Source organism: Amia ocellicauda, chromosome 4 (genome assembly GCF_036373705.1).
Source record: "Amia ocellicauda isolate fAmiCal2 chromosome 4, fAmiCal2.hap1, whole genome shotgun sequence".
Lineage (NCBI taxonomy): Eukaryota > Metazoa > Chordata > Actinopteri > Amiiformes > Amiidae > Amia > Amia ocellicauda.
In genome coordinates this window covers 45,573,202-45,586,713 of record NC_089853.1, presented here as the reverse complement: position 1 = coordinate 45,586,713, position 13,512 = coordinate 45,573,202, and the positions used below count along the sequence as shown (strand labels likewise).

Genomic DNA, 13,512 nt, shown 5'->3' with positions numbered 1-13,512 from the left:
TTTAGATTTGGTTTGCATGGTTACTAATCTGTCTGTAAAGTACTTGAATCTGCTAACAGGCAACCAGGAAAAACACTGAGATGGAAATAAGAACATAAGAAAGTTTACAAACGAAAGGAGGCCATTTGACCCATCGTGTTCGTTTGGTGTCCATTAATAACTAAGTGATCCAAGGATCCTATCCAGTCTATTTTTAAATGTTCCCAAATTTTCAGCATCTACCACATTGCTGGGGAGTTTGTTCCAGATTGTGACGCCTCTCTGTGTAAAGAAGTGTCTCCTGTTTTCCGTTTTGAATGCCCTGAAGCCCAATTTCCATTTGTGTCCCCGGGTGCGTGTGTCCCTGCTGATCTGGAAAAGCTCCTCTGGTTTGATGTGGTCGATGCCTTTCATGATCTTGAAGACTTGAATCAAATCCCCACGTAGTCTCCTCTGTTCCAGGGTGAAAATGTTCAGTTCCTCAGTCTCTCAGTAGGACATTCCCTTCAGACCTGGAATAAGTCTGGTTGCTCTCCTCTGAACTGCCTCTAGAGCAGCGATGTCTTTCTTGAAGTGTGGAGCCCAGAACTGTACACAGTATCCAGATGAGGTCTAAGAAGTGATCCAAGAAGTGATAGAACAGCTGATAACTGAAGAGTTTAAAAAAAAAAAAAATACTTTCTATAAACCACCAAGAAGCTTCCAGGCTAGTCGGTTCAATATTAATTTGTTTTTAGTTTATTTGACATACATCATTCAGCTACGATAACTATGAATCTTAAATCTCCGGTTTGAACAAAACTCTTCAATTTCCTTGTGTGCGCCTTAACTAGATTTGAAGATGAGTTATTTGTGACTAGCTCTGATGTAATGCACTGCTTTTTTAAGCCACCTCTCATCATTCCCAGTATTATACGGTGGCCCATAACCACATATCACATTTTATACAGGAAATCACTACTTTAGACTTAACATTATGCTGACCAATCTTAATGTCATTTCCACCAAGGAGATCATTATAAAAATAATCGTGATAAAAAGACAGTCTCATTTCTCCTGGTATTTGATCAATAAATATGTTCTATATAAATATTTATTCTGTATGCTATGAACTAGAAGGTAATGGTAAGTAACAACTAGGCAACATTTGGAGTAAAAGACCAATTTCTCTATACATTTGAACATTTTTGATATACACTGTAAGGGATATGTGGGGGACTGGGGATGTTACATGAATTAGACTAAGGCAGGGTTTTCTAAGGGCAAAAGAGCAGCTTTGAGAAGCAGTCATTCACCTCTTTGTACAGAGGTGATTGTATACGAAGAGCTGTACACAAGATCAATCACAAACTGCCTGTGATTTGATGTGTCCCCTGAATCTAATTTAGAATTCCTTCCTTGTTGAGATAATTTGGTTTGGATTTTCTTCGCTAACAAAGATGAAAAGAAATCAGAGGCAGCACTTGTCGGTAAAAAGGTATGCAGTATTAAAAAAAGAACTTGGATCGCTGTGCTTTGATCTCAAAGCCTTTTTTTTTGCTGTCAGCATAAATACATTTCCATCGAGGGTTTCAAAACAGACATGAGAGATTTTTATTGACTTATAATGAAGTCTGGAATTGATTTGCAAGAATTAAAATAAATGTATTTTTTAGAGAGTTTTTTCAAACCTTTATTGAAAAAGGGCCCTGATATGTAACCCTATTATTCTGTAGTGTGAGCATATTTTCTAAACCAAGCAAGAGACATATAAAGTATTTACCTCATCTGCAGAGTTCCTGATACTGACAACATAGAGCATTTTGACTGTATCCCTCTGACAAATGTATCAGGTGCAATTGACATATAGCCTAGTAGCATGATGATTTACTGATTTTTGCGGTTGTAGATTACAGCTGCAGTTTTGTTCTGCTCCATAACCAGCCACAATAAAATTTGATTAATACATGTTCTGTACTTGACTAGAATATGTGAAAACAGCTACCTATAATATATAATTAGAGATGCTCTTATTATTAAATTACTTCCAATAATTGCATGTGTTGCTGTCTAAAAATATAGATCTGTATTCTAATAAACACTAAATTCTTTGATGTAAAGAAACTACACACTACTGCATAAATCATGTTAAATACATAGTATATTCCATTGGAAGAAATTACTCTTGCTTCATATATCAGAGTTTTAAAGGTGGCCTATGCACCTGATGTTTAGTTTGGAAACTATTCATGTTTAGTTTGCAAATAGGAGTGCCTGAGAAAACACCTTTTCAATGCTGTTCTAGAAACTCTAAATAAGGTCACAACTGCCTTAATTTATTACGCCAAGCTAAAGACCAAGGGAATACATAGAAAATATATATGATAATGTATATAATTATTATAGGCAGCCTATAGCGCAACTAACATTAACAATACATTACTGCTTGCAACTGGCAACAATTACTAGCTTCATACATTTGCTTTCCATTATTCATTAAGTGTTTTTCACTGTATCAAAGTATAGATACACCCGGAGAATATATACACATATGTATATTATTTTTTTACTTTTAAAATATTTTCAAACACACTTCCAACTGTTCAATTTGAGTAAATTAAAAGGAAATCACTTGCTTTCTGGCTTTAAGTCCACCATTGTGTTACAGAACTACATTGATGATCCTATGCTTATAATACATATCTGTACATAGACGATAATACAAATCTGCAATCACAAAATAAAAATAGCTTGTTTGTATGGGGTCAAATATAAGTTACTGACCCCAACCCTGCGAGACATGGTTAACTTTATTCTAGACAAGAGACAATAACATAGACATCTAGAAAGTATGTGAATTGAGAGAATATTAATGATACAAATAATATATGTTTGAGAATATGAACTGGGGAGCACAGAACTATACCACAAAAACAATGCTGGTTACAAAGTGTACAAATATATATATATATATATATATATATATATATATATATATATATATATATATATATAAAGTTTTATTGGGATAAAATCCCAAGGTTTTGGTACAGTCCACTAATTTCACTCTGTCAGTAGGAACCCAAACTGTGGTGTTCAGAGTGAATGACTCCGATTAGAGAAATTCAAGGTGTTACAACAGACCCATGTAACTGTTCCTGGTCTCCCCTATCTTTTAAACGCTCCTGCCATAACATTGCAAATATATACCTCATACTTATATAAGTACTTTTAATGAAGTCCTTACTTTTAACATTTCAGTGATTTATTCTGCGATTGTGCCTTTTTCTTGTTGTACTCTGATATATATTATTAGAATTTTTTAAAATCTCTCTACCTAAATAGTTTGTTAAACCTACTTCATTTTTACCAGACTGGAGAAACGTTAAAGACGTTTTGCTGAAGTCCTACCAACAGATACCTGAACATATTTGATGTAAGACGTGTGTGAACCTGTAGGCTACTGTAGGTGTTGATGTTCATTATTAATGTTGTGTATTGGAACAATGGAAATGCAATACGGCTGTTAATGGCAGTATATATTATATGCAAAATGTAAATACATAAACCAGTATATTTTACCTATATTTCACAGTTTCCTGGTGAAGAGCTCACTGCCAATCGCTGATTCCGCAACCTGTTTAAACTCCTTCCTTACGGGTTTTCCTTGAAATGTATTCCAACCCGTCACAGGCTCTCTGGGTTGTCACTCTGCTTAGGCCCGCCTTCAGCGGAAGTCAGTGACCCAATCAGCGGAGGTTTTGGTAACCAACTCTTTTAGTACGGAAGTGCGGGGCGGTGGAGGCGGTACGCATATGAAAGGCTTGTAAACTTCCTACAACTCATGAGCAGCAACACAATCATCTTTTGTCGGACCTGCTTGCTCTCTGATTTGCGTATTTCGCTCCAGTTTTTCTGCCATCAGTCGGACGGACGGAGTCGTGTTTACTAACGTGACGTGCTGCGTCATCAACGCGCTGACGGACATCCGGGCATCATTAATATTGGATCGAAGAATTCGCAAGGAAGATTTCGTTTTCTGAAGAAGGAGGAGGAGGATTATGATATTGGAAAGCTACACAAAGCTGCCGCTAGGGGCAATTTGTCGAAGCTGAAAAAGCATGATGGTCAATGAGATGGACAAAGACAAGAGGTAAGAAATGTATTCATTATTATTATTATTATTATTATTATTATTATTATTATTATTATTATTATTATTATTACGAATAAAATTATTATGTTGTATAGAGGATGGTCCTGCCTTACAAATGGAAATGTAACATACATTGAATAACTGATGTCTAAATTGCATGCTCTCATTCAGCATGTTGTGGAATCACTCTGTAATATCACAGGGTCAAATCCCCGCATCCTGACCTGCCATTGATCTAATGGATGCACAAAGACAGCGTTGATTTGCTGTACATTGTTTTAACGTATTTTGGGACATTTCACATGTAACATTGTGCAGTGCGTACGAGTTGTGTGTGTGTGTGTGTTGCTGATTCCAGCTCAAATGTTTCCGATCAGATGAGGCTCCGGCCCCCCGACAACGCCTGGCTTGGGAGGATGAAGCCAGTATCCACAGCGTTGAACCTGCTGAGGCACTAAATGAGGTAAACTCTACCCTGACTTCAGCTGGTTTGTTTGCTGTACAGGACATGAACTGAGAGTTGCTATGACAATTTAGTCTTTTCTTAGTTTCTGATTCTGCCTAGTGCAAACTGTGAAGGTACCAGCTTCAGTCAATGGTGTGTCAGTCAAAGGTCTACACATCCTGACTATATCCAGTTCAATCACTTTCAGGTCTGTGATTTTGAAAAGGTAGGTTGTGTCCCCCCAGAAAAACAGGCCAGTGTTCAAATGACTGAACGTGTGTGCGCTTGTGAATGCGAGACTTAACCTTTTACGTGGTTTTTGTTTTGTTGTGCTTTTCTATCGTAAAGGATGCGTCTCTGAGGCTCCAGCTGACCGGCCTAGAGAACAAGTGCCTCTGGGTCACCCTCTCCCTCACAGAGAAGACCTTCCTCCTGGAGAGTGTGCAGCGAGAGAGAGACCAGGACTAGACACGCCTGGAGGCCCTGCTGCAAGCGGAGAAGAAGCGGCAGAGCAAGTTCTGGAGCAGAGCATGCAGGAGAGACTTGACCAGGCCAACATCGAGAACTTGCTCCTGCGACAGCAGCTGGAAGCAGTTCAGAATGAGGGCCTGGTCAATGACAAGGCCATGACTGACAAGCAGAAGCAATTCAGCGACATCCTGGCCGAGATGACAGCCGACTATCACAACAGGGTCCAGATGGTGGACAAGCACAACCAGGCACTCCTCGCCAAAAACAGAAAGCTGTAGGAGCAGATCACCATGCGGAAGAGTGAGGAGGCGAAGAGAGAGGTAGGCGTCCAAAAGATTGCATCACCTCTGACAAGGAATAGAAGCTCTTCATACCTGGTGATTTACGGGGAAGGAGACTGACACATTTGTAGCAAGGCTTTATTTTCCAGGCTCAATTGTCCTAGATTCCAGATTTGTCAAAGGGATAAGGAGCTATATGTAACTTGTGCAGGTCAGAGCTCCCAGCTTGGGGTTCAAACCACGACCCACAGGTCTTCCTCTGCCCAGCAGAGCGATAAGGCTGCTACGCCAACAGACCAACTCTCCTGCTACAGGAGGCATATAAACTCTACCAATCACACAGAGGGGTTACGGCACTGTAACGAGCTCATGTGCACAATGCGCCCTGTTACACACACTCCAGTTCACAGAATCAGTGCTGTGCAGTACTGTGTGGATGACATCGTTCATTAGCTGGGAAGTGCTGCTGTTAATGCCAAACTATCTGTAGAGTGGAGACGATGTGATGGGCGGCTCAGAATCTAACAACAGTGTTTGGAGTAGTAGTCTGCAACATTGAGTTAACAGTTGACGATGTGATTTGCAGGCCATCGTGAGACGTCTGGAACAGGAGCTGGCTGACACGCTGCAGAAACTGTCCGTGTACGAATCGTCTCTCTCCAGGTCAGTACGCGCAGCAGAAATGACCTGGAGAAGGAAAATATCTGCCTGAAGAAAGATATGGACAGGATGAATGTCTTGCTTTGACAGTTTTTAATTACTACTTGTATCTTGATTTCCTATATCTCTCCATTCTTTATCATGGTTTCATTTGTGCTGATGTACAGGTGTTGGTATAGCAACACAGCATTGGTACTGAATAGAATTATACTGAATAGATTCTTATATGTACAAGTAGCCGATATACATATGTATTACATTACAGGTGCCACATAAAAAGAAGTCTCAGAGGTAGACGTTGTCAAAGGAGCTGAGCTTGTGCTCTGAAGTTAAGTTGACAGCTGACAGTGACAAAAGTACGCCCTCTATTACAATAGCACAGACTGAGAAAAATAAAATGCCTCAAGGGGAACAAAAACATAGTGTATCTAATCTGGTGACTGAACGAAAGAAAAACATTTTTATAAAACCACCTGCATTGACTCTAACCACGAAACAAACACGACAAGCAAAATGAAAGGTGGAGGTGGATCTGTGCATTGGAGGCAGCCATGTGGTTAACAGAAAACATGTAGCATCAAAGAGCAGGAGGCAGCCATTGGTGTTGCGAAAGGCAGCTTTCATCAAGGACATGTGCAGTTTGGAAATAATAGTGGGCAGCAGTGTGTGCCAAACACTTATTCATAGCAATGTGAAGAACATAGAGACCTGGACTAGTGCTGATTTAGATACTATTTTACAAAGTAGTATAAATAAGTTATATGGCACACTGCAAATGGCTTCAACAATGGATAATAATTACATTTTAGTTACCGAACTTCCAGATAAATTAGAAGTGTTTGATACCTCCTTTAACATACTGATGAGCAAGTCTCTGGCCGGTTTGATGGGAAATCAGAGTGACAGTGCTTTTGCTGACATAGTGATATCCCTTGGTGGTGCTTTGAAGAACACACTGACTGTGCTCAGTGCTGGTCTTGTGACATTTGCAGCATCAGCATTTGCTGTGATTCATGGCAGTGGGACATTCTTCATCTTTGATTCCCATTCAAGAAACTGGGAAGGCATGCGAGTACCTAATGGAATCAATGTACTGATCAAAAAGAACAGCATCCAGGAGGTAACACAGCACTGTGTCAAACTCGCTGAGTCCCTGAATGCGGATGAGCTCACCCAGTTTGAAATCACTGGACTAATTGTTAATGTTGATTAAGGAAACACAACTGGAGGATTCCTAAATTAGTAGAAGTATGTTTAAATTATTTTGTGTTATATATCTCAGTGAGACATGGAACCTACGCAAAACTTTGAAAGCTGTGAATGAGAATCGCTGGAGATTCAGAAGTTTACGGCAGAATTGTTTTGGTCAGAAAGATTGCCCTCTCTGCTTGCCTTATTCATTGCCAATGTAAGTCTGCATCTCTTCGAGACATGGAAATCAGTCTGTAACAATCACAGAGCCATTTCCACTACGTTTTGTTGTTGTTTTATGGTAGATGATATTTCAATGCATTTATTATACATTTCTTTGTCTTTACATGCTGAATAGATTGACAGAGTAACATAAGATTAAGAGGAAGGGGAGTATATTAAGTTTATGTAGTAAATTCAAATTCAGGACAGTGAAAATACAGGGGAGTTGGAGGGAGAGAGAGAGAGGAAGGAGAGAGAGAGCGAGAGGAGGGAGAGACAGCAAGAGAACTTAAGGGAGAGAGCGAGCGAGAGACAGAGAGAGCGAAAGCGAGCAAGCAAAAGAGAGAGAGCGAGAGAGCGAAAGAGCGAGAGGGAGCGAAAGAGCAAGAGGGAGCGACAGCTCTTTTGCTCTCAATCGCGCTCTCTGGCTCTCTCTCTCTCATTCATACAGACTGCAGCAGAGCTGTGGTGCTCCGGCTGTTTGTTGTGTGTATATCGTCCCCATACATCTGTGGCGCTCCGGCAGTTTACTGTTTGTGTATCTCCATGATCATACATTTGTAAGTCTGAGACAATCAAAATGTCATAGGACTTTAAAATGCATTGGTAGTGTTGTTAGTATTGCAACAAACCACTGATTTATACAATACAATGAAAATAAATAAGCCTTCCTACAGTAGAGTAATTAAAAAATGAGGCGAGGATGTAAAGTGCAATATTTGATACCATATTCAATCTATATTTCTTGTCAGTTAAGTTTATTCTGTAAACTGATCAATAAATCATTTTCATAGTACTTTTTTATATACATGTATGTATTCATTATTTTGTACCATCAACTTATTGGTCATCATTGTGTCCTGTTAAAACTGCTTATCTATTGTCAGGAGAATTCCAGGAGAATATGTTTGCAGCACATTTGAAATTAATGTTGTAAAAGTATTGTAATATACAATTATTTCTTATTCTGTGAGAAAACATATGTGAAAATAAAGAATAGGCTATATAAAATAAAGTTTTTGTAAGCACAAGTCTGGTAAGGAAAGTTTGTTGATTTCAAAACCGCATTTTATTTTCAACAACAATGCATAATCTACAAAGGTTTATTATTGTTTCCTGCATATTATTATTAATCAAATTGAAAGCAGCGTTGCCAAATGCTGAGTCTCGCCAGCCGTTCGCTTTCAACCCAAAATAACAATTGAGATTCGAAAAAGACATTTATTAAAAAAAACAGGCGCGTCTCATACTTTTTTGCTAATAACATAAAAAGCCTGATGAGTTGGGCTTAGCTCTCTTTAAACATGTAATGTAGACAGATACAGGTACCACTCGTATCAGCGGCACAGTGGCACTTTTTGGTTTAGGCTAGCTGCACTTCGGCTAAAGTAAACAAACAAGATTTTTTTTAACTTGCTGACGTCAGATGCAAGAGCTCCAGCTACCTGAGCTACCTGAGGCTGTAACCTATCAGATATATGTCAGGGGTGAACGCCCGACCAGGCTTGAGCCCTTTTATGAAGGGAGGAGCCGACAATTATGGTGCCACCCCCTTGCTGTGTGGAGGCGCTGCTGCAGGGGTGAAAACTGAGAAGGAACATTCGACCACTAATAATAAATGCATTGAAATATCATTTACCATAAAACAACAACAACAACAACAAAACTTAATGGAAATGGCTCTGTGATTGTTACAGACTGATTTCCATGTCTCAAAGAGAAGCAGACTTACATTGGCAATGAATAAGGCAAGCGGAGGCATATATCCTTATTGCCACTTTTATGGATGTTGTGAATCCAGTACCTTCTGTATAGAGGACTGTATACCAAAGTCCAGGTATACTAAACCTGTGTGATCAGCACTGTCCTCTATGGAAGGGAGTCCTGGACGACTCGCACACGCCAGGAAAGACGGCTGAGCGAAAAAGCAAGCAAGAATGAGCGAAATAGAGAGGGGGAGGGGGGGCAGAGAGAGCAGGACTTCAGTCAGTAAGGAGGGATCTGGGAGAAGCAGAGGGAGAGCAGAAAGATGAAGCTGAAGTAAGGAGGGAGAGGAAGATGAGGCAGAGGGAGAGCTGGAAGAGCAAGAGTGGGAGCCAGGGATTGAAGAGCAGCACACTGGGCACAAGTCCAGTAGGAATCACGGTTTGTTCATTCTCTGATTGTCATTGAGAGCAGTTTTTCTATTCACATTAATACAGATTATTCATTTGTCTGCAACAGGACATTAGGATAATTGTAGATTGTCAATCGTAGCACAGAACAGACAAAATATATCACATTCATTCATTCATTAAGAAGTTATATACAGTAATGTGCAAAAGTTTTAGAATGCTGTAAAGTAAGAATGCTTTCAAAAATAGACATGTTAATATATTATATTAATCAATTAACTAAATGCAAAGAGTGTGAACAGAAGAAAAATCTACATCAAATCCATATTTGGTATGACCACCCTATTCCTTCAAACACAGAAACTAGTGTCTTGGATTAATACAATTTCATGCATTCTCTGAATCTCAAATAAGAAGGTCCTGAGTGAAGGCATTAATATAATTTTTTGGTTTTGATTTGTTTCTGCTTCTCTTTCAGGTAGGATGAGGCCAACACCAAGCTGCGCGGTGAGAATAGAAACCTGGGAGGACGCTTCCTTAGCCCAGTGGGACATGGACTCTCTCACCACTGCCGAAATAAAATCTGAAATTCAACAGCTGTGTTCATTTTCAAATTAACTTGTGTATTTCTCATACTGGTGTTTGTGCAAGAGGGTGTATTATTTATTAAATGTACAATACAATCTTAGTACACATGTGCCATATGTTCGCCATCCTTGTCCTAGATTGTAGAAGCTGATAAGTGCAGACAAGATTTTAAGTCAAAGTCAAGGGCCGAGGGAAAGGGAGCATAGAGGAAATCAAAATAAACAATACGACTGCTAGTAATGCAAAGCAAGAAGTATAACAAAATGTTGTATAAGTGCAATCTTACAGGAGAATAAATGACTAAATTACAAGTACTGTCTGAAAAGATTTGTCTTGAGTAAGCGCCAGAAGGAGGTCAAGGACTCTGCTGTTTTGATTTCAGTGAGAAGGTCATTCCACCACTTATGGGCCAGGGATGAGAAGGAGCGGCTCTGGAGGACAAGACAGGACAGGAGGTAGAGTTAGTCTTCTGGCAGCGGAAGAGCGCAGTGGTCTGGAGGGGATGTATGGGGAGACGAGGGTCTGAAGGTAGCTTGGTGCAGTGTGATCGAGACAGCAGTAGGTGAGAGTCAATGTCTTGAACTGCGTGCCGGTATCGGGAGCCAGTGGAGGGAGCGGAGCAGTGGAGTATCGTGTGCGAATCGGGGCAGAGAGAATACCAGACGAGCCGCAGAGTTCTGGATGAGCTGGAGCGGCGGGTAGTGGATGCAGGCAGGCCGGCCAGGAGGGAGTTGCAGTAGTCCAGGCGGGAGAGGACCAGTGACTGGACAAGCAGCTGAGTCGAGTAGTTGGTGAGAGGGAAAGTGAGAAAATTTGGCGTATGTTGCTCAGGAAGAATCTGCAGGTGCGTGTCAGCGTGGTGATGTGCTGGGTGTAGGAGAGCACAGGATCAAGGGTGACTGCTAGATTTTTAGCGGAAGAAGAGGGAGAGAGTGTCGTAGATTCCAAGGGGATTAAGATGAAGAGATCAGCAGGTGAGGAAGAGTGGGGGGAAGAAGGAGGAGATCAGATTTGGAGAGGTTGAGCTTGAGGTGGTGTGAGTGGATCCAGGCGGAGATAGCAGGCAAACAGGAAGAGATGCGAGGGGATGAGATGGTCAGAGGAGGAAAAAAACAGGATCTGGGCATCATCTGTGTACAAATGGTAAGAGAAACCATGGGATGCGATGAGGGGCCCAGGGAGCAAGTGTAGAGAGAGAACAGGAGGGGACCCAGGACGGAGCCTTGGGGTACACCTGTAAGAAGAGGTTGGGGGGTGGATGAGGAACCTCGCCATGTCGCTTGGTAGGTCCGGTCATTGTGGTAGGAGGTGAACCAGGTGAGAGCAGTCCCAGAGATTCAAAGGTCAGCGAGGCAAGAGAGGAGGATGGAGTGATCGACGGTGTCAAATGCTGCGGAGAGATCAAGGAGGTTGAGGATCGAGGAGAGGGAGGCCACCTGAGCACAGCTGAGGGAGTCAGTGACTGACAGGAGAGCCGTCTCAGTGGAGTGAGCTGTGCGGAAGCCGGATTGCAGAGGATCAAGGAGCAAGTGATGGGAAAGATGCAGAGAGCTGATGGTGGAGAGGAGTTTGAGTTGAGGAGGGAGGAGATGAAGAGGAGAAGATCAGGAGCAGTTGCTTGGAGGAGGTGAGTGGGGAGAGGGTCCATGGCACACGTCATGGGCTTGTGAAGGAGGAAAGAGGAAAGTTCAGAGTCCGATAGAGGTGAGAATGAAGAAAAGGAAGCTTGATCGGTGGGAGGTTTGGGTGTGATGGGAGAGGAGTGGGGACTGCTGAAGAGTTTGAGGATGTCTGTGATCTTGGAGGAGAAGAAGGAGGCAAAATCATCTGCAGTGAGAGATGAGGGAGGAGAACAAAGAGGAGGTAGCACAGTTAACAGACAGTTGGGAAAAACAGTCAATAGAAGGTAAGAGAGTGAGGGCAGTGGAGGCTGGGGTGGAGGGGCAGACGGAGCGGAGATTACGGCAGAAGGTGACATAGGGGAATGGGTGGGGTGGGGAGGGAGGGGAGAGAAAGGGAGAAAGAGATTAAGTGGTTCTCTGAGATGTCCAGGGGGGAGCAGCCTCTAGACAAGATGAGGTCTAGCTGGCGGCCTGCCCTGTGAATCTGGGGTGACGGGGAGAGAGAGAAGTTAATAGAGTGGAGGAGGGGAGGGGTTGAAGAGGTGGATGTTGAAGTCTCCCAGGAGGATGGTAGGTGAGGACAGTGAGGGGAGGGAAGAGAGAAGAAAGTCGAGTTCATCCAGGAAGGAGGCGAGTGAACTGGGAGGATGGTAGAGAACTAGAAGGAAAAGGTGAGAGTGAGAGGTGAGTTCAACTGCATTGAATTCAAAGCTGTTAGTCGTGATAGAGGAGAGGGGGGGACAGAGAAAAGGAGAGAAGGGGAAAGCGGGAGCCCTGTTCCTCCTCCCCACCCGGTAAGACGTGGGGAGTGGGACAGGACAAACAGAGAGGATAAGGCAGCATGGGTGGTTGAGTTCTCAGGGGAGATCCATGTCTCTGGGAGAGCGAGGAAATCTAGAGAGTGGTGGGAGGCGAAGGTGGAGATGAAGTCGGCCTTGTTGGAAGCTGAGTGGCAGACCTCCAGAGAGGGCAATAGAGGGGAGGGAGGAAGGGGGGAGAGGCAGGGAGATGAGGTTAGAGGGATTATGGAGGCGATGGCGTGCAGGTCCACGCCGAGAGGAAGGAGAGAGCAGGACAGGAATTGGAGTGATAATCATGGCTGCCTGGTGTCGATGTGCGGTGCCGCCTCACAGTCTTCTCGCTGGAGTCCCACAGCTAGAGTCCCTGCCCTTTGTAAGCGTGGCCCTTCGGAAGGGGGGCACTGAGGCTGCTGGCGCTGACTGCTGGCGCGGAGGTCCTGAGGGGCTGTTAAATAGTACACCTATAACTAATTCGGAGATAGCACATCTGAATTGCATTGGATTACACTGCTTTGTCCAGAGCCCGCAAGTCCCGCCCTAGTACAGCGTTGGCCGAACTGAGTGCTTGGAATGTCTGGAATGCTAAACTCTATGTAAATGCCTGTTCTGATTGCAGAAAAGGTGAAGCTAAGCGCACAACAACACTGTACAATCTCTCTACAACAGTATGTGCAATGCAGCTGTTTCTGGTTACAGAAACTGCATCAATATATAGTCCGAACTGCACTAAGTAAGACGGTAACTAACAAACAATAGCTGCCATTACGAATATAGGTGCAGTAAAAATGCAATTACCTTACTCCTGCTACGAGGAGGAGAGGGTTAGTCTTACAGTTTGGAGTGATTTATTATTTTATAGTTTAGATTTGTTTGAATATAGAGGTGATGTAGGATTATACATTTATTTTCATAAAAAGAATACATTTGTGGGAGTAGTTATGTTTTGGGATATTGTATGTTTTTAATGTTTCTTTTGTTGCCCTATTTCCTAATGGTTGGGTCTA

The 13,512-nt window shown here is 42.3% G+C and overlaps 1 long non-coding RNA gene across 1 annotated transcript; it reads left to right on the top strand.

Moving 5' to 3' along the window:
- Positions 1–5,987: 5,987 nt before the first annotated feature.
- LOC136748611 (uncharacterized) lies at positions 5,988–10,397 on the top strand. Its single transcript, XR_010816599.1, has 2 exons — positions 5,988–9,529; positions 9,977–10,397. It is a non-coding gene; the product is annotated as an uncharacterized LOC136748611 (long non-coding RNA).
- Positions 10,398–13,512: the final 3,115 nt, after the last annotated feature.